The sequence below is a fragment of the Hermetia illucens genome, chromosome 4 (assembly GCF_905115235.1).
Source record: "Hermetia illucens chromosome 4, iHerIll2.2.curated.20191125, whole genome shotgun sequence".
NCBI lineage: Eukaryota > Metazoa > Arthropoda > Insecta > Diptera > Stratiomyidae > Hermetia > Hermetia illucens.
The window spans coordinates 107,023,855-107,050,278 of record NC_051852.1 but is presented as its reverse complement, the minus strand read 5'-3'; the positions used below and the strand labels follow the sequence as shown (position 1 = coordinate 107,050,278).

The window sequence follows — 26,424 nt, the reverse complement described above, 5'->3', positions numbered from 1 at the left end:
AAACAATAAAGCCAACGGAATTTTCTCTTAGACTCTTATTGAATTCAAAACAATATAAAAGATAGCTTCGATGTATGGGAGTAGATACTCAGTTTTTGCGCAAGTTCTACATATAATTTGCATGTCATAAATGTTGCATTCATCACTCATGCAATGATCATACGTGGTGTATCTACACATGTCCGTTTCCCCGAAGAAAGCATTATCTTTGACGGTATAAAAACGTGAGAAAAATTAGATCAGGTTTCCATCATTGGCAACTCAATTTTCTCATTTGAATAATACATAATAATTTGTCTCGGGTCGGGTATCAATTCTTAGGTTGTAAATGGAAAGGTAATTGAAATTGTGATGAGTAACTGTTCTCCTTTTGTGTTGCTTCTTTTCTAATAAATAGTCTCCATATTTGTATCTATTTTTGCGAAATTGTGATTACTTTATTGTGGTTACATCTAGCTGCATTCTATACAGGTGAATAGAGATATTTGTTTTGTTATTTCATCCAAAAAAGGCCGACTTTTTCATAAATTACATTTTACAACTGTATGGTGTAATAGATACACCATAGGTAATAGGTAATAGGTATGTAATAGATACTATTCTAAAATTCCTGTTTTCACTTATTTAAATATCTTTCAAATGTAAAGATCTTATCGCGCCTTTTTCTATTTAATTGAAAGGTTAAGAAAAAAACTCAAAAAAGATGTAGCATCACTTTCTTCAGACCCATATCCATACGTAATATGAATTTCAGCAAATATTTGTGGTATTTCAAGTGGTCTTATTATCTATGATAATTCAGTTTTTGAGGTCTTATCGGTCGTTATGAAGTAACGCTATCGTCGGTGGTGAAAGTTTGAAAAAATCCATCTTCAAACAAAGACTATTGAGTAGCGTTTTGAACAATGATTCGATTAAGTTATGAAATTTTCATTTTTCAGGAAAGGGTGAGAAAAATTCCTTCAGTGAATGATCCACGCTAGTTATTGATGTTTCAGGTCAATTACTGTATATTATATATCCGCAACAGAGTATCGAGATATTTTTTTGTGAGCAAACTAACTCGATGATAGATATGTCTGCGCGTCAATATTGAAACTAAAAATAGATAATTGTTGGCTGAAAGCAACGATTTCTACTTGAGGTTGCAGACAAAACATATTTCTAAATTCGATAACAAAGATCATACAACATTTTGAAAGTAAACCAGTAAAATTTTAGTAATATTTCACCCGTTGCAGTTTACACCGACTATTCTGTTTGAATTATTGGGTTGGCAAAAAAGTATTTTGTGTTTTAGCGCAAAAAAAATATGACTGTTGTGACTAACTTCTGTTTTCGTGTGATTTTGACTTGATATTAGCCACAGTAAGTTGCTTCCGAAATAGATTTTGTCCAATTTCCTTCACACCATTTTATTCAGAGTGAATTTTGGCATATTAACTATATTCTCAATTTTTTTTGCAAAGGCAATTTTCGTTTTCACCATGGAAAGAACTATGAGTCCGAGTAGAGAATTTTTAACAACGGCCTACTTTTTTCAATGTCCTAATTTTGGTTGGTCAAAAATCTATATTCATGCCATAATTGTTATTCAAAACTAATCGAAATAATATGATATTTTGGTTTACGGTTGATATTTTCGCTGGATTATACGAGGTGCGTATTTTATTTTTCGACTAGCAATACTGCAACGCCGGACGAATGCGGTGTCTTTTTTTTTGCTATGTTTGACGACCATTAAATTTCAACTTTAAAACTTTTTAAGAGCTAAATACTTTATCTTTTTATGATATTAAATTATATTTAACACTTAATTATATACAGCATGAAATTAAATTAATATTAATTGCCGCAATAGCCAATCTCGAAGACAGAAGACTCTCTATCATTTTCCTTTACGTTCAGCCGTCAAGTCATGGCACTCTGCTCTCCACTCCTGTCGGGAGGTCTAAACTGAGTGGAGAGCGCCGGTGGCGTCATCTGTCCGCTCGCATTCGCAACATTCGATATAAATTTCGAATGGCGCGAATCCTGTCGCGCCACAACTTTATAAATAAGCAGTCAAAACTTCAAATTGATATCTTTTTTTAGTCACTTTAACAACAAAGCTAATCATGCGTGCTTTAACATTAGGTTGCCTTCTTAATTAGTAAATACTTCATGTCTAGGAATTAATCAAATGTTAGCTAACCTGGTCTTTTGCAATTGCGCCGCGCTTAGTTCTGAGGTAAGGCAACGCCTGAGGGGTTGCCTCTGTTCTAAAAACAAGTCATTCCCTGAAAATTCATCCAGCTATAGAGAGGCAGCAAAGTATTATCAGGTGAAATAGATATGGGGAAATATGGAATGGAATCAGGCCTTAGCTGTCCTACATTGCGCATCAGATTTCTCTATTTCTCACACAGTCTAGAGTACGAGCACGAAAAGAATGGGACACAATTTTTTAAACTTTCGAAACTCTTGCTTTTTGTTTATAATGTACATGCAACGATCAACGATTTCAATAGAAAGTAGCATTGATGACATGAGCAGCATTGACAACTTCTTCGACATTTTTGTACTTCTTGGCCTTTCTATACCTTCTCAGGAGTAATCCTCAGGGATTAGCACAGCATACCACCCGTGAATTTAGAATTGTGGATGTTAGAGTTCAGTTAATAGCGCCAGTTTGTAATGCATACTTAAACCATATCTTATAATCCTTAATCACGTATTTTACACCCAAACGGTATGCAGCATAACAAAGAAAAGCTATAAAAATTAAAAATTTCCAGAAGTGAAACATCGGTGTCGAAACATTGATGAGAGTTCGGCTGATAATGCCAACGATACCGATGATGTCGGGAACGAGCAAGCAGAGAGTTCCCAGGCTTCGGACAGTGGGACATCAGCGGGGCGTCAACTTCCCTGCAAACCAGGCAGGTCCTCATATCTGTGCTCAAGGACTAGCTACATAGAGGCCACATGTAGCTGTTAGTCAAAGTAGAAAGGTGGGAGGTTATAAGTATATTCGGTTTAAAAAAAATTGGCACTTCCCTTTGCGTGTTTTGGCACCCCTTAAACTCAACGTAGAACGATGCTACTGCTACTGTTTTACGCGAAATCTTAAAAAAAGGTTCTCTCCCGAAGTAGAGAATTTTCTCCATTTCCATTCTATCAAACTTGAAACAACTTTTTGAGAGACCGCGGACATTCAGGTTAGTTCAGAATTGCGTTTGAATTTCGCTTTAAATATGGAACACACCATGCTCTGAGGTATCCCCATTATATTTCGAGGATAGTGAATAAATTGAAATGAGTCACATACATAGGAATTGGCTAAATAAATTTTCCAAAATTACTACCTTAAGCTCGCTATCAGTTAGGCGATTTCTCAGCTCCGTAAAACAAAGAAAAGCCAACGGGTTCCCTTATTTGAGAGCTGTGCAGCAGGCTGACAACTTTTTCACCGCATATTATTGTGTTGGAACTCGAAACGGAAGCTCAGGTCGGCTCAGAAATACAATGACGACTACGGCAATGGAAAAGGGACCACGAGTTTGGAGTCTGGAGTGTGTCTAGAGTCTGTCTCTTAGAGCACTAATTGAATAGGTCGTAAAGTACAAGATAGATATTTTGGCGGTACGGGTTTAGGTAGTGACGTGACGTGAATCTCGAAACTACACTATTTTTAAAAGCAAACTTGAGAATGCAGCATCGCTTTGGTCGTGTACAAGAGTTTCCCCTACAAGATCACTTCATAAACTTAAAACCAATCAATGAAAGAATCGGTGCGTTTCGAGCGAAAACATGCGCATGGCAATCTCATGGACGTGTTCGCCTCACCTCCTTAAGTATTTATTGAGAAGCGGGTTGCAAAGTGCAATAGGAGCGTGATAGCATATTACAGGAGCAGTGGGTTCACCCCAGCTACAAGGTTCGATGTGGCGGGTATCAAAACGAGGAAGTGGCATCGAAATCCATAAGATATAAACGGCGGCCCTAAAGGAATGAAATCGGAAGCTGAACGCTTCAGTTATGAAAAGTTTTGTGTATTGCTTATATAAGCATATTTGAAGGCGCATTTGTTTCATTTCATTTAGTTTATCAGACCATCCACTTCAGTGTGATACTCACAGACTAATCTAGACACATCAGGCTAGAATACAAGAAATTTGCATAAAAGTGGTAATTTTGACCTGTTGCAACTTTGTTGATAACAGAGCGAATTCCACCAAACATGGCCTTGTCGTGCTCTATAGTATAGCGTATATTACTGCAAGTTGATGATTCGAGGATAAACTTAAGGAGAGCTCCTAGGCAATTTCTAAAATATATTTATTAAATAATATAATAAATATATTAATAAACTATTATTAACTCTATTTAAACAGGTATCGATACGGAAGGTATTTTGAGGCCTAGATACCATGTGCATGAACCACCAACATTTCCTTTCTTTTTTCACCAAATATAGTCATGTGATTCTTTTACATGTTTACATGTGTATGGTTCTCGGACGGTTCACATAAACACGGGATTTCAAAAAACCCCATAGAAAAAATTACGAGGAGACAGATCGGGAGAGCGTGCCGGCCATTCCAAATCGCCTCTAATTGAGATAAGGTGCTCTGGAAAGTGTTCCCTCAAAACAGCCATCGATGCTCTTGAAGTGTGTGCTGTTGCACCGTCTTGTTGGAACCAAGTGTCCCCCAAATCCAAATTTTCTAGCCGTGACAAAAAAAAAATTCTGTAGCATGTTTACATACCGGTCCGAATTCACTGTCACTGTAACCTCATTTTCCTCAAAAAACCAGGGACCAATAATTCCAGCTGAGGAAATTGCACACCACACTGTGGGGGGTGTGGGTGTGGGTGAATGCAAAGGCTTTTGATGCAATTCTCGAGGGTTGGTGTCAGCCCAGTAGCGCATGTTTTGTTTGTTAACCGACCCACACAAATGAAAATGAGCTTCATCGCTAAAAAAAAAACAATAGCACCCTTGGGAATGACATCAAGAAGAAGCTCACGCGCGTTCATCCGAGAATTGAAGTCAAGTTCTGAAAGTTCCTGAACTATCGCCATCTTATAGGGATGAAAATGAAGATCATCACGAAGAATTCTTCTCACAGAACGATCGGATAGTCCAAGGGCAGATGCGTGTTTGCGCGCAGAACGCCGTGGCGATCGCAACATTGACGCTCTCACTGCTTCAATGTTCTCAATTGATTTGCGGTCTGGGACGGGAGCCAACGGGGCTAAATTAAAGCGATTCCGAAATGCACGCTGTGTTGCAATAACCGAACATCCGCTTGAAAAATAAACCTCAACGGCAAAGGCACGCTCCTTACTATTCCAACGCATGATGGCGACTGAACCATGTCGGGACAAAACTTTACAGTGTCCCCTCTTGAACGAGACCACTAGCGCTCCGCTATGAGTGGCGCGCATTTTAAAAAACGAAGTTATGCTGCCGCACCCTGTATATAACGGGCTACATTCAAATGGGATAGTTCTGCATTCAAATTTACTCACAGAAGAAGCAAAGAAAACCTTTCATACCTGAAGTGCCCAGCTTTCGGTTTCCCGACTTGTTTTTCTATTTTTCGAAATAACGCTTGTCAGACCAAGAGAGTATGGAGCTAGACGAACTTCATCGTTGCCTGAGAGCGCAATAAAGTTATTCAGCTAAGCTGTGTAAACTAGCGCATCGACCTGAGGAAGAAAGTAGCGTCAAAGTTCCTTTTCTAGCTTGTCTGCAAGCAAATTTTTGAAAACTTGTGGTAAGCACATTTTTGGGTACCATTTAGCTGTTACTATTTGACCAGTTTCTAGAGAAATAGCAACTACAATTTTGTGTCTGGGAAAGTAAATTCGGATCATCATTTTTGTTGCTGAGATTTCTTGCCTTGCCTTGACGACCACATTGGCGCCTTCTGAGCTCCATGCCATGGATTGTTCTTTAGTTCTTTAGTATACGCATCGCACTTATAGGACCATGCTTAGTCGCCTGTAACGATTTTGTCGAGGATGCTAGACTGACCGGTTTTAGACTTCGCAGGGTAATATTCAGTGAAATGAACACGTGCCTCCTTCTGAGGACCATTTCTAAAGCGTGGGACCTATCCAGAAGATTTTTTCGTGCATCCTAAGTAATGAACAAATATTTGCGACACACTAATGGCGTTCAAACTCAGTTCATTGGCAACCATTTTTTGGGATCTTCGTTTACTTTAGCTTTCACTAGAACCACATTCCTGACAACAGCCGATGAGGCGACCTTCGTACGATTGATCCTCCAAACAAAAGTGTCCCGTCTGGAAACTTCCAAACCACTTTGTCACAGTTTTGGGGGAGGGTGCATTCACCCCATACGCATTTTTTCATTCATTTACTCGTAAAATGTGTATTGGCTTCAGCTGATGTCGAAAAACGTGGAGAATAAAGCAGAATTTGGGCAGTTTCTGGGCTTTATTTTCACTTATATTTCTGAAATTTCACATAAAACATCGACAAACAATGAAATTGCCCCAATTAAAAATGAAAGTGCCAATTTACCAAAATTTTGTTAGTCCCTACGTACGACTAGCCAGAATGCTGCTGTCGATATACCCCTTGTTTTTAGTAGCTCTGCAAGTATGCCATCCATACTCGGTGCTTTGTTATTTTTGAAGATTTTGGGTGCATTCTTGACATCTTCGTGTGTGGTGTACGGCTACTTTTTCTTCAATGTGAGGAGAGTGTAGTGGAGAATGGTCGTGTCCTTCGGGGCGGTTGCAACTTGTGTTATACCAGGTATGTTATAAAATGGGGAAAATGCCCATCAGTACTCGCCATTGTGCGTCGTTGGAAGTCTTGAACTTTACAATGTTGAAATAGTCGTCCGAGGTCGAGAAGAACGTTATTATAGATATACGTTCATAGTAGGAATATGTATTTTCTAGAAAGTTTAATTGGTTTCGTTTGGTACTCAATTCTTTAATATGTTACGTCAAGATGGCTTTCGACGCGATAACATCTGGGATATGAGTATGATAACAAAAAACTGTCGAAATATAACAGACTGCTGGAAAAGATCAAGTCAATAACATAAGTAATATTACCAAAGACATTTTGCAACTCTGTTCTATCTGAAATGTAAGGTTACTCCAAACATTCACCGAGAAAAACATACAAAGATCACTCTCTAGCCGAGAAAATTGGAAAACAACTGAACAGAGTTTAATTTAAAACAGGATTGGAACACTAAATTGATGCTTACTCTCAAGATGCACTATTTTGATTTGAAAAAACCTCCTTTCTCTAGAGCCGTCTATTAGAACAGCAGTGTTTGTAACTTAATTTTTTGACTGTAAGCATTTCAAATTTAACGTCACTCGGGGTGCGCTTAAACAACAGAAATGTTTCAATTTGGGACTGTAAAGTGTATCTTTACCATCGATAAAAGTAGTTGAAATTACTTGGAAAAGTTGCAGTAAAAAAGGGCCTTAAATTAGTGCTTTAGCAGAGTATTTTCAAGAATTTCGGCACGACCAGAACTAATCAAAGTTTGGGATTTATTCAGGGAGTGCGGGTCTCAAATCGAATTGAACCTCTAGTGCAACTGGGGTGCTTGGGAGATACTCGTAATTACCGATCAAGTGGCATTAACAACGGTAGCTTTCCAAGTACGTCGTATTTGAGTTTGGAACCATCATTGACCGTTGACAGGCAAACGGGAGCATCAGTCGGTACGTATTATATAAAAGTATAACTTTTGCTGATGGAGGCCTGTTTTTGTGGACGGTGCTGTCCAAAGAGCCACATGACACCTGCTTGAAATTGTGTAGAAAAAACCTTATTAAAATCGGGTTACTGTCTGTCTGTCGCTCACATGCTTTTTGTCAGAAACGGTTATATCAGTTGACACCACATAAATCCTCCACACCGATATCGGTTCAAATAAAGTCAATAATTTGCAGTAATTGACTGCAAAACTCCCCTTAAGTTCATTAAGTGCATTCTAAAATCATGAAAATTTTGCAGCCATATAAGGTATAACAAAGTTATAATAGGTCAAATTCACTGCAAATTTTAAGACTTTGAATGTCAGTATCACGCGAAAGTGAATATTCTGATATAATATATGCATATACATACGTTACGTGCTAGGATAAATGTCTACTCAAATGTTTTTATGTAAGAAATAGACACGCGTCCAGCTTCTGGTTTCCCGACTTATTTATTGATGTTTGGACGAGCAACATAAACGAACCTTTCTTTAGGTTGATTCGGTTAACGAATTCTTGGACGCGGATTTTTTTAAGTGAATCTAAGAGTTCAAAACAAACAAAAACGTAATTTATTGAATTATTTTCGTTGCTGGAGCGAAAGACCAGTGAAGAAAATTAAATTCAGGCGCAAGTGTTCCAACAATACCGTTCGGGTAGTATATTTTTTATCACAGCCTAAGCTGTTTATGGACGTGCCAATTACCAGTAATGAAGGGCTACTTCCGTATCGGTAAAAGAAACTAAATTGTGCTTTGATACAGATACTTTGAATTATTTCCTTTTCTATGTCTTTGTGTAAAATAAAACCTTATTGAAATCATTTAAATGTGTGTCTGCTCGTTTGTATGTCAATCCTTTTGTCTTTTACATTTGCTCGGAAACGGCTGAACCAATTGTCAAGAAATTTGGTGAAAACATGTGATCTGTGAATCCCTTTAAATACAATGGGAGGCATTATTTTGCTTTGGGTTTAAGGGGGTGCTTATTATACATGCGAGGGGGGGGGTGTAATATTGTGTGGGATATAAAATAAAAGGACGCGATTAGTACTTTTCGAAACGGTTTCCATTTTTGATGCTCGGTGAAACATTGAGGAGTGAGGGCTCAAACTGTGTGCCCCAGAAGGTGTGGCTGGTTCTCAGAACCTATTCAACCGAAAGACCTGACAAAAACCCACAAGGGTGCAGCTATATGAAGTCTAGACCTCAAAATACATTCCATTCCGATATCTGCTCAAATAAAGTTAATAATAGCATATCACCATATTTATCAAATCCCCTTAAGTTTATTTTAGAAGTACAAAATTGTTACCATTGTAAATAAATATAATATACAATTTTAGAAAGTTTGTAAAAATCCAACTATTGCTAACAAAGTTATAGAATGCCAAAATTGTGAAGTTCTCGAGACCTCGCACTCTAGGACCTAATTGACGTTATCATCATATAAAGGAACTCATATGAACGGCGGAATTGTAGTTTGGAAATACATACATCAAGGAATATTTCGAATTTTCAGCTATGAACAACTGGAAAAACCTGCATAGAAAGTTTCTTACAAAAGATGAAGACTTGATAAGAAGAAGAGATGATACCCGAAGCGTTCAGTTTTCGGTATTCCGACTTGATTTGTATTTCAGGTTCCGCACGCATCATTCAAACGACACGGAAAATTTTGAAAAGTGTTTTCCAAAAGGACCCCTGCACATTTCCGAGCTTGACTAACACAGAGGCATGCTAGCGCGTGTCGACGGGGGACTACACCAACTTTTGAAGTTTGTGGGAATAACTCTGCTTTATTGATCGAGTTCGGCCAGCTAGGATCGTCTTTTGGTCATCTCCTAACCCAGTAAGTTATTACAAATACGTCCCAATTGCCCCGCCCCTAATCGATCATATCCACAGTTTCATGCTTGGATCAGTAAATTAATATATGTGCAAATATACATATGATGTCGATTTATATTAATTTAACTTTAACTTGAGTCAACTTAGATATAAATCACTCCTATTGGCGTCTTATGCTTCAGTGAGGATTAGTATTTTTTTGGAAAAAATATATTGAATAAATAAGCGCTTGGATGTTTTTTCCCCGGTTGTATCAACTGAGTAGATAGATCTACAATTTCGACACAAAAACGTACGCTTATCGTTTAAGGCGGGGAGTCTATTGGGTAAATAAAGAAATGAGAGAAAGCATTGAGAGTGAAGAATATTGTGACTTATTGAAGCTTGGAAACGCTGACGACATTGCCTCCTACAGTGTACTGTAGTATTACGGGTTTGAATGAAGTGTTCTAAGGAACTTCAAGGCCCAGGTCCAACATGAATTGTTGCGAAAACGATTATTATTATTATGTTCTTTATTGCCCTTACAAATTTGGTGAAAAACGAATAGCGAATTTTGGAAAACCTTTCTTCAGTATTTTCTCTACTGAAATTCACATTATTTGATTTTGGAATTTCAGAAGAGAAAACCGTGAGGAGACAGTTGGTTCCCAAAATATGGTATTGGTTTTTCGCGGATCCCAACCAACCCCATCAAAAAAACTCCTAACTCAAACCATTTTCTATGTTAGCTACATAGCATTTTTCCACCATAGATATAGACTTTCCAGGCTGCATCATCCTCATCCATACGCATTAAGTGACCCGTCCACCGCAACCTATTGAGCCGGATTTAATCCACAACCTGACGGTCATGGTATCGCTCATAGGTTTCGTTGTTATGTAGGCTACGTAATCGTCCACCCTCATGTAGGGGGCCAAAAATTCTTCGGAGAATTCTTCTATCGAACGCGGCCAAGAATTTGCAATTTTTCTTGCTAAAAACCCAAGTCTCCGAGGAATACGTGAGGACTGGCAAGATCATTGTCTTACACAGTAACCCTACACCTAACCCTATGGTGAGATGTTTCGAGCGGAACAGTTTTCGTAAGCTGTCATAGGCTCTGTTAGTAGCCAATAACTCTGCGCGATAGGAGAAATTATCTCCTATCTTAATTCTTCCCGTTTGACCAGTGCGGCTTGATGCTGTTGGTTGGTTGGTTTTCGGTGCTGACCTTGCCACCATATATATTTTGTCTTGCCGTCATTGATGTGCAGCCCAAGATCTCGCGCCGCCTGCTCGATCTGGATGAAGGGAGTTTGTAGGTTTCGGGTCGTTGTCCCCATGATGTCGATATCGTCAGCATAGGCCAGTAGTTGGGTGGACTTAAAGAGGATCGTACCCTTCGAATTTGCCTCAGTATCACGGATCACTTTCTCTAGGGTTAGGTTGAAGAGGCTGCATGATAGGGCGTTTTTGATGTCGAATAGTGTTGAAAGTGATCCTGCTGCTTTTATTTGGCCTCGTACATTGGTCAAGGTCAGCCTAGTCAGTCTTATCAATTTCGTCGGGATACCGAATTCTCTTACCGTGTTTACCCTGGCTATGCTATCTAGGCAGCTTCTTCGGTGTTCTGGTTGTTCAGTAGTTCATCAAAGTACTCAACCCATCGCTCCAATATGCCCATTCTGTCGGAAATCAGATTTCTCTTTTTGTCTCGGCAGGATGAGCATCGAGGTTTATAAAGCTTCATCCTGCTGACTTGTTGGTAAAACTTCCGCGCCTGGTGCCGTTGCTCCCTGTATTTTTCTAGTTCACAGACTTGTTGTTTCTCGCAGGCTTCCTTTTTCCGTCTATGAAATCGCTTCTCCGCTCGCCGGAGTTCGTGATAAGTCTCTGCATGTGCCCGGGTTCTTTGAGAATGCAACATTACTCGGTATACAGCATTCTTCCGTTCCGTTGCAAGCTTACATTCATCGTCGAACCAGCCGTTCCGACCCCTTTTGCGGCTAGGGCCAAGTATGTTTGTGGCCGTATCCATGATAACGTTCTTCAGGTGATTGTGAAGATCATTTGTTGATACTTCATCTCCAGGATCTCTGTTGACTGCGGTTATTGCGGCATCCATTTCTCTTTTATAGGTGTTAGGGAGGGCTGTGTTGTGGATGGCTTCAGTGCTAATTTTCGCCTGATTGTCAGAGGGGATTCTGGGTGGTGTTGTTATTCGAGCTCGGAGCACCATGCCAACGAGATAATGATCCGAGTCTATATTGGTCCCCCTATATGTTCTGACATTAATCAAGGCAGAGAGGTGGCGACGTTCGATCAATACGTGGTCAATTTGGTTGAAAGCGGTCCCGTCTGGAAAGACCCATGTATGTTAGTGGACCGCTTTCCGCGCAAACCAGGTACTTCTAACAACCATTTCGTGTGACACTGCTAATTGAATAATCCGCAGTCCGTTATCATTTGTACTTTGATGTTAGCTATGGGAGCCAACATATCGCCTGAATATGGGTCCCGTTCTAAATTTGCCTCGCAAGCGCAGAGTGAAGCTTTTTGCTAAGATTGGTCTGGACATCAAAGTCGATGGGGAAGGGCGATGCTTTTATACGCTGCATGGTGATTCGAGAGCCTCGTGTTTTCATTCAGATTAAAATGCTATAACCAATCAAAATAATCCGAACTTCCTTCTGAACGGGCTGCAGAAGAAGTTGCTAGTGCCACACCAAGGTAAGGACGGTTTGAGGTAACATGCTGAGTATTACAAAAATAGAAATAAGCGAGTACAAAATGAATCCTATTTCATCTCTTCTGACACATCCAGGGCTGGATCAACTTTTCCGCATTCCCGTCAATGAGAGCTAGGATTGTGTTTTTACCTAACATGGTACATGTCCTTCCTGAGATAACATTGGTAGGTGCAGTCTTTTATCTTACGTTAGTCACAGGAGTAGTAAGCTTACTCATTGTGACGACAAAATTTGGACGTCCACCATAACTTTATTGATGATTTCCAGTACAGTTGCTGTTTTTTTCTTCGTTTGCATCATTTTTTCGAATATATGTATAGGTAACTTAAAGGTTATGTTTTAGCTAGGAAATATTGCATGATTATCTAAATGTTTCTACTTAACCTATAATTTATGGAGTGTTGATTAAGATTTCAATGGGTCTCCGGAGTGTATGCTTTCCTTGAGATAGTTACAATTGCCACTGCGGCTGTGATAACAGTTTATATATTTATAAGTTGCATTTGATAAATCATTGAAGAATTGGGTGACATAAATAACTTTCTATCAACTACACCCAACTATGAGTCAAATCAAGTTTCAACCGTTGAATCTAATCAGGAAAAGCGTTTTGAATAGCCTAATTTTTTTCTTGACCCAAATTTGACCGTTTTTTAATTATCAGAGTTTCCGGAATAATTTTAAATCTTGAAACAATTAAAGGGAATGAGATGCATTTGACTGAAATGGAATTTGCTTCATCACATCTGCAGCCAGATAGATATAGAGATAATGAAGACTTTATGACTTTGTTTTATTTTTATGGTTTCTGCTGCATTTTTTACTGACGTTTCCTAGCCCATGGTGACTGACATAAGTTATCAAGTATTAGTATCCAAACTCGTGTTGCAACTAACGTTATTGATTATATTTCGAGAAAAACCAGTATGTCAGTTTAGATAGAAGCATGCTTGTGGTGCAGCTCTGAACATATGTATTGGCAGCCATGGTGTTGAATTTTGATTAGACTTTTCAAAGATGTTGTTAATCTCCACTATATGAAGAATAGCATTTGTTAATTTTACCGATGCATTGAAATGGTTATTATTTCCAAGCGTAAAACTCGCACGTTTTCTTGGAGAATCCATTCACCCTAAATTTGCCATTTTCATACAGGTATACCAGTTCGTCCTGTTTTTCAGCCGGTATGCTTCTGCACGATATTGTGTTTTGATACAGAAATCATGAGCAAATTCATTATACTATTAGCCAAGATATTAATATCAAATATGTAGCAAGCATAGGCAGATTCTTCCTAGGAAAGAAGAGTGCTTTTCTACTTACGACCATTTTAGATTATTTAATAAGGATGTTATATTGGAATCCACCAAAATAACTATGTCTTTTGTTGTTTGGCGAAGATCCACCGCTGATAATAATTAGAGGATCATGAACGCAAAATTGAAAATATCTACATTCTTGGTGGACATACAGATGCATCCAGATTTGTTCTGCAATAGCAGAATCCATAAAATATTATCTTTTTTTTATTTTAAGTAGCTGCTTTTTTCCAGATTTTAAGATATATGGTATTCACACAGTAGCATCAACCATCCAATCTCCATGTGTATCTTTCACATATGATTTGAATAATGGATTTCTCTAAGATGTCTCTAAAGACTTGCAATTATGTGGATAGTAACAAGCTCCTGCAATCATGGTGTGAATGGTATGTTACTGATCTCAGCACTACCAGCAACAATGTAAATTAGTAGCTAATTATGGTAATCTCTTTGAATAATCTCTGGTAAAACAATTTCTTTGTTGTGCTACTGGAAGAGCTGATAACGTGACATCTGATGGAATAATGGGTGAATTTTCTCACAGTTATTAACTCTATAATTGATTGCTGGATGGTTTTGATAAATACGGGGTGCATGTCTTGATGGTTGATAGTCAACATGATTATGTTCTACGGGAAAAGATTTCAAACTCATTTAATTTATATCAATGACAATTCTGAATGCGCTGAACAATATTCTGGATAGATGCGAAGTAAGAATACATGAACGCAAATACCCTTTCATGGCTATGGAATGATGCTAGAGGGCAGGGTTAAGCAATCAAATATGGCCGACATTCTAAGTGCGAGCTGACACATTTGATGAAATCAAGGAGGTAGGGGCGTTGCTGCACAACATCACCACCAAGTTTACTCGCTGCACGTTTATTTTTACAACAAGGAGCAAGCGAGAGCCTCACATACGGCTCTTGGTAAGACAGAATGCGGACCGACTTTACCTAACTTGAAGGATCGGTTTTTCAATCCTCTGAGTAGATAGAAGTCAAATCAGAAGCGGATCGCGAGTGAAAGTCGAAGGCAATGCACGGTAACCACGTGAATTGTTTCAGATAGCCGTGCCTGTGTGCTGGGGACCTCTTTGCTGAGACAAAAGGATTCTAAAGCTGATAATAAAACAATAACATTTAGTGAAAATAAGCGAAGAGGACCCACGAACGGGCTAAAGAAATCAAAGCTTTTTGAGATAGCAGTTGGGGTTCTCGTAATATTTTCAGCTACAGGTATTGTACCAGCGCAGTCTGGTTTAAACCGTTCTGCAAACATGCTCGATGTTTCGAGGGGTTCTCGATGAATATTCCCATTAACCTACAACCGGCCACTACTACCAGAGTCTCTTTATTCTTTTTAAGTAAGTGAGTAGAATCATTCGCGGCTGCTAGATACTTAAAAGATCCGTAAATCTCGCCGAAATTGGGTTGTTGGAGGAGTTTGCGTTTGTTTTTTTGCGTCCACATATTCAACACTTACGCTGGTCCAACATTGCACCCGCGCCAAGTGTTGAAGAAAAGGCAACGAAGAGAAAACGAATGAAGAACCTTTGGCAGGGATGGCGTCTTATTATGTGAGATAAATTGGGCCACGCTGTTCAGTAGTATTTACCGTATTTGAACTCCCAATGGAATTGATATATTTTCGCAACTTTCCTTTATCTTACAAGCAAATATTTTGATATCTGCCTGAAATCTCACTCGAATATTAATCCGTACAAACACAAGTCAAAATATATCATTGTGGGTTTTAGCCAGTGAGACGTCCAGTACAGTGCCAGAGTCCAGTACAGACGATACCATTTCCTTATCAACACATTTTTTTAGTAATTTAGTAATCTTCGGAAACCGCTTTGTCCAAAAAACTTTCAGAATTTTTCCAAAACAGGTGAAAATCATTGCCTACTCAATTACCCCAATCCGACAGCGTGCTTCAAACTTAACTGTTTTGAAATTTATTCATCGGTGATATGATCCCTGAGGCGGAGATGGTGTATCAACTGCGTCACTCCCAAAGAACAGCTTGAATCCCTGTTGTACTCGACAAGTTCAGCATATGTCTTCCTTCTCTCTTTCTAAACTAGTTTATACGAACCACAATCTTATACGAACTTCAGAATCATAGTCAAAGTATTGTCTAGCAAAGACTATCGATGATAGCTTTAAGGGTTGAAGGAAACAAGGAGGTGAAGCGGGGACCGATGCACAGAGGAGCTGCAGAACTATCATTGCTCGATTTTAGATCAAGCCGGTTGACATTTATTGGTCAGTGTATTGTGTTCGAGGGAAATAAAACCCAAAGGCAGGTTTAACGAAAGCGGGGTGGAGAATTCTCTCGAAGCTTGGATTTTTATCGGGGTTTCGGAAAAAAAATTTCAATGAAAAAGGGATAATAAAACGACCAGCATAATTTTCAGTCCGGGCCCGGTTTTTCAGCGTAATTTCAACTCGAACCCGAATTTTCTCTACCCGGCCCAAAGGAAAGACCATACTATGATAGTTAGGGCGCTTGCTATTAGCGAAAGAATATAGAACTTAAGAATTGTGCTGAAGAGCTGACAAAGGAGTACATGTTTTCGAGAGATGTTCTGATGATGTAGAATGAGAAAAGGGAGAGAGAAGGAGTGACCTGATTAGTGAGTATTGCCGAGATAGGGTCTTAAAATGTAGTCATTTGTGGTCCGGGTGGCATCAAATTACTAATGCAATACTGCGACCATAGAGTAGGTTTAATATAACACTAATCTTCACAATTCACATGACATTGAACGAGTGGTTAACAGCATTTTAGTGTTTTGGCAGACGATGTGAGGTATGTTAGGACTTTATATTTTAACAAATTTCAGTTTGACCTCTCTGACGGATTTGGGAGTCGACATCGACTTAGATAGGCTTATAATGGCAATGTCAGCACAAAAAAACCTCCCAAACAACAATATCAAATCGCACTGGTCAAACGAGAAAAATAAAGATAGGAGACTAAAACTTTGAGGCCGTTGATAATTTCTCCTATCTAAGGTCGAAAATCACAACCGATAACAGCTATAACGATGAAATCCGCGCACGGTTGTTGGCAGCCATCAGAGTCTATTTTAGCTTACAAAAACTGTTCCGCACGAAACGTCTCATAATAGGGTCAAAGCTGTTACTGTACAAGACTATGATCTTGCCAGTCGTCATGTATTCCTCGGGAACTTGGGTTGTTAGCAAGAACAATTGCCAATTCTTGGCCGCCTTCCAGAGAAGAATCCTCCGAAGAAATTTTGGCTCCCCACATGAGGTTGGATGATTCCGTAGTCGACCAAATTTGTGAGCAATACCATGATCGTCTGGTTGTGACCCTGCCGTAGTTGGAGCGATGGCGAAGCCAAGACACCAGACAACTTTTAAGGATATCGAATTGGTGGACCTCGGCGCAAACCGGGATGTCTGGGGTTTCTTATTAAGACAGGCCTAGATCTGATTCGGTTGTTGCGCCGTTGATGATGGTGATGATGATATTATCATAATAGTTTGAACCGCATCAGTTCATCATAAAGGGTCTCATCAGATAGATCTCCTGGTCACTTCTGAGTATCCGAAATTTTTGTATTGTAAGGGAATTCCTTCAAATTTTGGCAATTTAACAGAAGGAGATACGGTGCGAAGACGAATCTTTGACAATCTACATATACTTGGATGTCTCCGGACTCGAATATACATATATGTTTCATGCATTTCGAAATAAGATACTTAGAATCTAGAATCTTGTGTTTCTCATGGTCTTGTACCCAGGAATGTAATCAAAGTTGAGAAGCTACTTGCCTCTGAATCCCTTTTGGCAATTCAAAAACATGTAAAGGCGTATAATAATTTCTCCCACGGAATTGGTGTCAAGATTGGAGTTTGGGTAGGCGTTCGAAAGAATGACCAGTTAACCCGATCATAACACTAACGCTGTTCCATTTGTTTGTTGGTATTTGTTTTTTAATTCTCTTACTTACTCTGACCCCATGGGATAGTGCATGTTTTCGTGAAAAATCTATGATTTGGTTTTCTTCAAATCTGGCCGTTTAGAAAAACTTTTCCTCATAAACCCGATTAGATTTGTTTCTGAAGAAAATTCTTCTCTTTTGGAGGACATGATTTACCTTGCAGAACTAGCAAAGCGGTTACCAGGCATGTGCCGACTGGTACTTAATTGGAACTGCACTAAAAAAGGCTCAAACCGGAAAAAAATCCGATACTTTCCCGGATTTAGAAAATCTCCGTCCTTATGGCTGACAATAATCAACTTGGATTTTCATTTGAAGCATTCCTAGTCTAAAGTCTCTTGCACAAGAAAGCACCCATCGCTCGGTTCTAGGCTTATAAAATCTAAGGAAACACGAACTTCTCTTTGAAGTTTTTGTAGCGTATTCTGGGATAGTTAGCCTATCGATCTATATGTAAAAGAAGTCGATTCTGAAAACCTCCTAGTGTGGTTTTCCTCCTTATGCGGGCCAATGCACGAAGTTTTATTCCAATGTAAAATTTAAGGTCAATTTTTCATTCAATTATTTTCTTCATTGTAAAAATCGTAAACCACTTCTGGAAGGCACGCCTCTAATCAACTACTGTAGAGACATTGACATATCTATAGAATGCGCTTTCTTAACCTAATTATAGCAAGTGTCAAGCAGTGGACCATGGAATTCACTAAAGCGAAATATAGCTCTTTGATAGCCAGTAAAACGCTGGCTAGAAAAATACCTCTTCCAATCTAGGGTATTATGTGAACATTGTTTAAATAATTTACCGTCGGGGGTAACTGGCAGTATTCGAATGAGGCTTTAGTACCGTGCTACTGGACCATTACATATGGCATGTCGGATTTCTTAATCTTCTTCTTTTGAGATACATATGAGCACTGAAATGAATAACAGAAGCAACTATAAACGAGTATATTGCAATAAACAATAAAAAGGCACATTTTCGCTAAATACTGACAATCAGGAGATAAAATGAAAGAAATTGGGAAGTCAGGCAGCGGTGTCTAGTTCAACATTCGCCTGCTGCGAAGACCACAACTAATAAAGATCCATGACCAGAAGCCAGGGATCAGTAAAATAAAGGATGAGGGTGCATATCAGACGTCAGAAAGGAAATATGTCTCAGTGTGGCATAAGGCAAATAGAATCTGCACTATCCAAAGGACAGCTTGAAATCGGAAGCGGCCCTTAAGAAGCGATTTAGGTCTTCAAAGTCAGAGCCGAAGGGGAGGGAATGGCAGATATTAGCCCTCTAGAAAGAAATGCTTCTTAGAAACCCAAACCCGAACCCAAGGAAGGGCAGGCTTCCGTAGATCAGCGGCAAAGATAAGGGCCAAGAGGCTTGTCATGAATTTTGTTAGCGTGGTCAAGAGTATTTAACTGGCCCTTCTACTCAGATTATTCCAGGAGCAAATACTCATTCGCTGATAACTAAAATCATCGAAAACTTTACAGATGTGTAACGAATGGAATCCAGGCTTGTCTTTAGTCGTATACGTTTTCGTTTGGTTATGGTAGATGGAAGGCACATCAGAATGGGTTCATTGTCAGGATGATATACCACAGGATATAATGTGATAGTTTGCCTTCCTAAAGACGCGGCGCTGGAAACAGGGAAACTTTTGAATCTCGTAATCACCCAAAATGAGGGTCTAAAAACGGTCGTTCAGAAGTAAAGGATAAAGGCAAACTCTTTACGATCGGTGTGAAAAACCTATCCCTGGAGGCAACCAAAAGCAAAAAGTGCCATGTTAATTGCAGATTAAGTAATTTCTCGACCCACGTACAGGAGGAAAAACAAAAGGAGAGTTTGGAGCACACTGCGTTCAGAAACTTCATTGACACCTCTGTGGGAACGGTGGCATGTAAGGGGAAGACTTGTTGCCTATTGAGGATAAGGTGCTGGAAGATCTTGATTTGGCTCAAGGTAGATAGCGAATTACAGGCAAGTGCTGTGCACTAGAAAAGATGGATGATACGCTGATACTCGGAAAACGCTCTAATCATTAATGGAGTCAATACCCTGAACTAAGATAGCCTAAACTTCCATCGTGTAAAAGTTGTGGTTGCAATAATTCTAATGATTATATTGTAATAAGCTTGATTGCATGATTCTTAAGTTCAAATCGAAATATAAGCATTTCAGATTTCTTGACGGAAGATTGCTTGGCTATCTAAGTTTCGTTAAATGCTAGCGGGGAAACTCTTTAACCAGATGTAGCATTGGGCTGCTTCCCAAGAGACGACACCAGATCAAGTTGTTACAGTGGCGCTACGCGCACAAAACAGTTTGGGGATATAGCGACACGAAACGGAGAATGTAGTATCTTCTCGAATTTATCTTTAATAATAATAGTAAGCGTTGGAGCTACAACCAAATTGGATATGAGCATTGAAGTTTGTTAGAGCACTTTATTCACTACAGAATTACGGTACCCTGTATCAGGCAATGTGGTCAGTGTTGGGCTCCCCCGTCCTTTTTAACCCTAATTTGACACAGGCACTTACTAACACATCGTTGGTAATGGGTTAGAAATATACAATATGTCAAACGGACTGGGATTCAGGACTAGCACCAGACAAGAGTTGCTAAACATAATTTTACTGAATTCTGTTATGGATGGAGTCGTTAAAAACTGTAGATTTTCGGAGAAGACCGCTATGTCGGATCATAGAATGATTTGACAGTAATTTTGAAATGGAGAGAATAATGAAGAATCACAGGAGCAGACATTAGTATGTCTATGTAGGACCACTGAGTAACAACATGGCACTGATGTTAGGAATGAGCTAAAACTGAAAAGAGTGTTGGAAGACTCAACAGAATCACCGTGGACGTGTAAAAGGACAGCTATTCCTGGTTGAAAAAGCACAGAGGTCTGAAAATTCTTCGGACAAAAACAAACCAGAGCTGGTCATGGTACAAAAATGAGCAGGAAGAGATCAACTGGAATTGCTGTGTATCGGCTGACGAATGTTCTACGCGATGCAATGAACAACAATGAGCTCTGTAAGCGTTTCTGGATAGCGAAGGTGTTTTCGACAACACATCACATGCAGAAATATGGCATGCCCCTACGTGGAATGGAAACAGACTTGTGGAGGCAACATGAGGTGCCAATTCTACAGTCATTAATACATTCCAAGGCTGTTCACAGGGTGGAGTACTATTATTGGCGTAGCACTGTAGATGGACTCTTGCCAGAGCTAACTTAAGCTGGAGCCGAGGTCCACGTTTGAAATTTGGAGACAGAAACCAAGAAAGAGATTGATAGTTATGCTCATGATCACTGCGAGCATGAAAATATGCCTAACGACATCCAGAATTGATTCCATTTCATTTCCACCACCAGCTTCCACCGTTGATACGATATAGCTGAATATACCGATTTTCAGAATGTTAGGGGTCATTAGCGAAGAAAGATTGGCATTCTTTCTAAGTACCATCCCAAATTGCCAATAATGATCGTTGGCGCAACAATCTAATCCAAGTATGTAAGAGCACTTCATTCAAGACCGTAACGGTACACTACAGGATTACAGTACCCTATAGGAGGCAATGTGGTCAGCATTGCGCTTATAATGATGATAAATTGCCTTCGGGCTCCCTGAGACGAACCCACTTTATAAAAAAATTACCAACGCCGAAGGATAACAGGCAAAAAGTTTCGCACCTATAAGAAATTTGAAATACGACTGAGCAGCGTGACTCATTTCTTAAGCCAGCAACTAATAACATGGTATCCTAATGGAGCTGCTGCAGCAGAAAGAATGAGTACAAGGGTCGATGGTCCCCGGAAAAAGTACATCACATAATGGGCAACCGTGCCAGTATATTTCGGGCCGAAATATGTGGATGAACCAAAGAAGCTATAGGAGGCGGAACGTTGCCAACATAACTGACACACTGAGATCCAACCAGATGAACTCTACACTGTTATGGGAATATTGACCAGAAACTTCTTGTGGAATGAATGAGGGGTTCATGTTCATGATGCTCAGGAAAGAAGAACTGTCTAGGGAACTAAATTATTGCTGATTATTGGACTGACTGATAAACAAGATAAACATCGTGTCATTATCGAAGGTCACAATATATTTTCACTACACAATACAATCTTCCTGTTATTTGTTATATGCAGGGCAATTTCAAAAGAGATTCTAAAAGTCTGGAGGATATCCAGGTCATGAAAGTGCACCTCTCAAGGCTGAAATTTATAATCTTCGTTTTTCATGGGCAGATAAAACTTTTCAATAAGAGATGCCAAGTAACTCCTTGTAAAAAAAACAGCGAGCGAAAGAAAAACTAGATAGGAAAATCATGTTCGATCTCTATGAAAAGCTGGGTTTGATTATCAATCAACCAAAACCTGCCAGTGGTTGTTAAATTAGAGTTGCAGACAGTAAAAAAAATCAATAACTTTGTAAGTCTATACCTATGCCTAGAACCCAATTCTTTTTCCTTGGATTAGAAGATAGTAAAGTAGCGACGTTGTTTTTTTTACTTCTAGCAAAAAAGATACTTCTGGTTTGGTGCAGTAAAAATCACACACAATCGCTTTGGTTGAAGCAGGCGGTACTTTTTAAGGGATTCCATCCTCTGTTAAAGTGGACCTCAACCAATCTTGAATCTCAAACCGCCATAACTGTCAAATAATATTCCCAAAAATAATTGAGTCCGTTTAATAACTTTCAATTCACATTTATTTTATTTACCAATAATTACTTATATTTAATTGCAAATCGTGGATACAACACCTTCGTTGCATTTTTTCACTTTCTCTCAACTTCCGATCTCGAACTTATCCAATTACCCAAGGTTTTTCCTTCAATTAACGTAAGTTTCTCAAGCCGGAACGATATTTTTGCAATCAATATCTTTAGTTTTCGTAACTGAAAATTGCAATGTTTAGACTCGTGGAAGAAATTGTCTACCAATTTCCCAGTGTGTGTACTTCACTTGCAGGTTCAAATATGTAAGAAATTAGCCGTTTACGTAAGCGAGATAGGTATGCAAAAATAACTTCAAATAAGGCATCACTAATATAGCATAATGTTAGGGGGAAAGTATATATTTACATGCGGCACAATTAGTCCTCAAGTCCTCGGTAGTATAGTGGTCAGTATCCCCGCCTGTCACGCGGGAGACCGGGGTTCGATTCCCCGCCGGGGAGGATTTATTTTTGAAGTTATTACAACATTCACCGTACTTTCGCAGTGAATGGGGAAATCTCTTCTCAATAATGTAACCCAATTGCATAATTTGCTAACGCTACTTTTTTGACTTTATTCAAAAATTAACAATAATATTTAACATAATTCGAAAGTTTTTGAAATTTTGGAATGCCAAGCAATAATAAGATTTCAATTGACCCGCGCTGCATAACGTCACATTCACATAGTTTGACAAAGAGAGCTGCGAAGAAACTGTAACAAATTACGTGCCTGCCCTGCGCACTCCGAGTTGGGGAAGGGGAAGGAGTAATTCAGCTTTGCCGTCTAAAATATTGTGAATAGTTTATTCTATATGTGAAATACTTTGTTAGAAGTATTACTTAATATGGAAATTTTACGCGTTTCTTGCAACTTTAAGCCTTTTGACAGCTCTCTATATTTCACTTAGCTTTCTGACAATGTTTTTCAGCCGTGCAAGAGGTCAGTTTTTTTGGAGAAAATTTGATTGTCCAGTTTCTGCTTCATCGACTAGAGTTCTACTATTTCCAGGTAAGAGTTTGCGCTCGATGAATTATGTTGATTTCTAGTTGTTCAGCTTTCCATCTGTTTCTCCGAGGCGATTTTTAATACATATCTATTTTGGCAGCCCAACCATTCAAAAATAGGTCAGGGGGTCAGGGTTACAGCGTTACATCTCACTGCTATAGTCTCGCCAGTAAGAGCACATTGCTGGAGTGGTCAAAGGGTGGTATAGGTCCCAGGGCGAAACGTGGATTGGTACCCACTATGGATCATGAAACCAGGCAAATCCCTGCTGAACGAACAACAACAGCTCTATTAACAAACCCTATCTCCACCCTTACGTGGTGGCCGCTGAGAACTCCTTCTTAACGAAAAGCTGGAATTGGAAAAGGGTGAAGGCGAGTCTCTCGCACCTAAAAATGGGACAAATTGTACCAACATGGTACCCTTCACGGAAAACAATTTGTTATGAAGCCACACAACGACGATTTGTGCATTTTTTTATTGGAATGTGTACTCCCTGCATAGAGAAGGAACTACCAACCAGGTAGCCGATACTCTACCTCAATATAGGACTGATGTAACAGTATTGCAGGAAATGCGTTGGACAGGGACCGGTTTCCTGGAGGAGAGCAACTACACCATATATTATAGTGGCCATTCAGTAAACCATGTGCTCGGAGTAGGTTTCCTAGTTAGCCAAAAAATGAAACCTGCTGTTATCGGCTTTGAAAACATAAGCGAACGGCTATGCACTCTGCGCTTGCGAGGCAAATTTAGAAATATAAGCCTCATTAACGTTCATGTCCCTACAGAGGAGACTGCAGAGTCGGAGAAGGATACCTTCCATGAGACAGTAGAATGAACCCTCGAACCTCGTCCCAGGTATGATATAAAAATCATATTTGCAGATTTTAACAGCCAAGTATGGACGGAGCCCGTATTCAGGCGATACGTCAGCTTCCATAGCTTATACAGGGATACCAATAATAACGGACTGCGGATTAATCAATTAGAAGTGTAACACGAAATGGTTGTTGGAGGTGCCTGGTTTGCGCGGAAAGTGGTCGACAAACAAATGTGGGCGTGGGACGGGACCACTTTCAACCGAATTGACCACGTGGGGCCAATATAGACTCAGTATTTCGTTGCCGTGGTGCCCCGGGTTAGAGTAAGAACACCACCTAGAATCTCCTCTGACAATCAGGTGAGAACTAACACAGAAGCCGTACACAGTATAGCCCTCGCAACACCTATAAGGGTGGAAATGGATGCCACAATAACCGCAGAGGTCCTGGTGATAAAGCATCAACGAATTACCTTCACAATCACCTGAAGAACGTTATCATTGATACGGCCACAAACATACTTGGCCCCAGTTGCAAAAAAAGGCGGAACGGCTGGTTGAAAGATGAATGTAACCTAGCAACAGAACAGAACAATGCTGCTGGAGACTTATCACGAACGCGGAAAAGCGACTTCACAGACGGAAAGAAGAAGACTGTGAACTCGAAAAGTACAGGGAGCAACCGCACCAGGCGCACAACAGGTCAGCAGGACGATGCTCATCCTTCCGAGACACTGAGGGAAATTTGATTTCCGACAGAATAGGCATATTGGAGCGGTGGGTTGAGTATTTTGATGAACTGATCAACAACCATAATATCGGCGAGTTAGATGTCCTGCCAACTGAAGACGACGGACAAATACTGCCAAGTATAAAAAAAACAGTCCATGCGGCTCATCGGCTTAAAAATCATAAGCCGCTAGGGGCCGATCAAATTACAGCTGAACTGGTTAAATATGGAGGCGATAATTTACATTAAGCCGTTTGTTAATTTATGCCCAATGTGCGGGACAGCGAATCTATGTCTCACGACTGGCAGCGAGGCATTATCTGTCCCATACATAAAAAAGGGGAATATCACGCAGTGCAGCAATTATAGAAGTATTACGCTGCTGACTACCATCTACAAAATATTCTTCGCTATCTTGCTAGGTCGGGTAGCCCCATACGCTCAGAACATCATTGGCCCATACCAAAGAAGCTTCACTCCAGGCAAATCAGATTTTCTCTCTGCGGCAAACGATGGAGAAACTGTTTGAATATGGACATCACCATATTCTCATCGACTTCAAGGCCGCCGATGACAGCATAGCCAGGGTAAAACTATACACGGCCATGAGAGAATTCAGTATCACGATGAAATTGATAAGACTAACTGGGCTGACCTTGACCAAAGTGCGAGGCCAGACAAAAGCAACAGGATCATTCTCGAGACCATTCGACATCAATAATGGTCTAAGACAAGGAGATGGTCTATCATGTGTCCTCTTTAACTTGGTCCTGGAAAAAGTGATCCGTGATGCTGAGGTAAATGCGAGGGGTACGATCCTCCTTAAGCCCACCCAACTATTGGCCTATGCTGACTATATCAACTACCTTCATCCAGACCAAACAGGCGATGCGATATCTTGGGCTGCACATCAATGAAGGGAAGACGAAATATATGGTGGCAATGTCAGCACCAAAAACCAACCAATCAGCAGCATCAAATCACACTAGTCAACCGAGAATACAACTTTGAGACCGGTGATAATTTCTCTTATCTTGGGTCTAAAATCACAACCGATAGCAGCTACGATGATGAAATCCGCGTACGCTTGTTGGCTGTCAACAGAGCTTCAGCTTACAAAAAACTGTTTCGCACGAAACGTCTCAGCACAGGGTCAAAACTCTTACTGTAAAAACAATGATATTGCCAGTCCTCTTGTATTCATCGGATACCTGAGTTCTTAGCAAAACAAAATTGCGAACCCTTGGCCGTGCTCGAGAGAAGAATCGTCCGGAGAGTTTTTGGCCTCCTACATTAGGATGGACGATTCCGTAGCCTTCATAACGACGAAATTTATGAGTGATACCACGACGGTTTGGTTGTGGATAAAAACCGGCTCAATAGGTTACGGTGGGTGGCTCACTTAATCCGTATGGACGAGGATGATCCGACCCGGAAAATATATAATGACAATATCTATGATAGAAAAAGAAGACGG

General features: G+C 39.8%; 1 protein-coding gene and 1 non-coding gene across 4 annotated transcripts in view; one reads left to right on the top strand and one right to left on the bottom strand.

Annotated features, from left to right (window-relative positions):
* The window catches only part of LOC119654575, a 361,980-nt gene that overhangs the window by 76,720 nt on the left and 258,836 nt on the right, over window positions 1–26,424 (bottom strand). The gene's annotated exons all lie outside the window — the stretch shown is intronic.
* On the top strand, window positions 22,776–22,847 carry Trnad-guc. Its single transcript has one exon. It is a non-coding gene; the product is annotated as a tRNA-Asp (tRNA).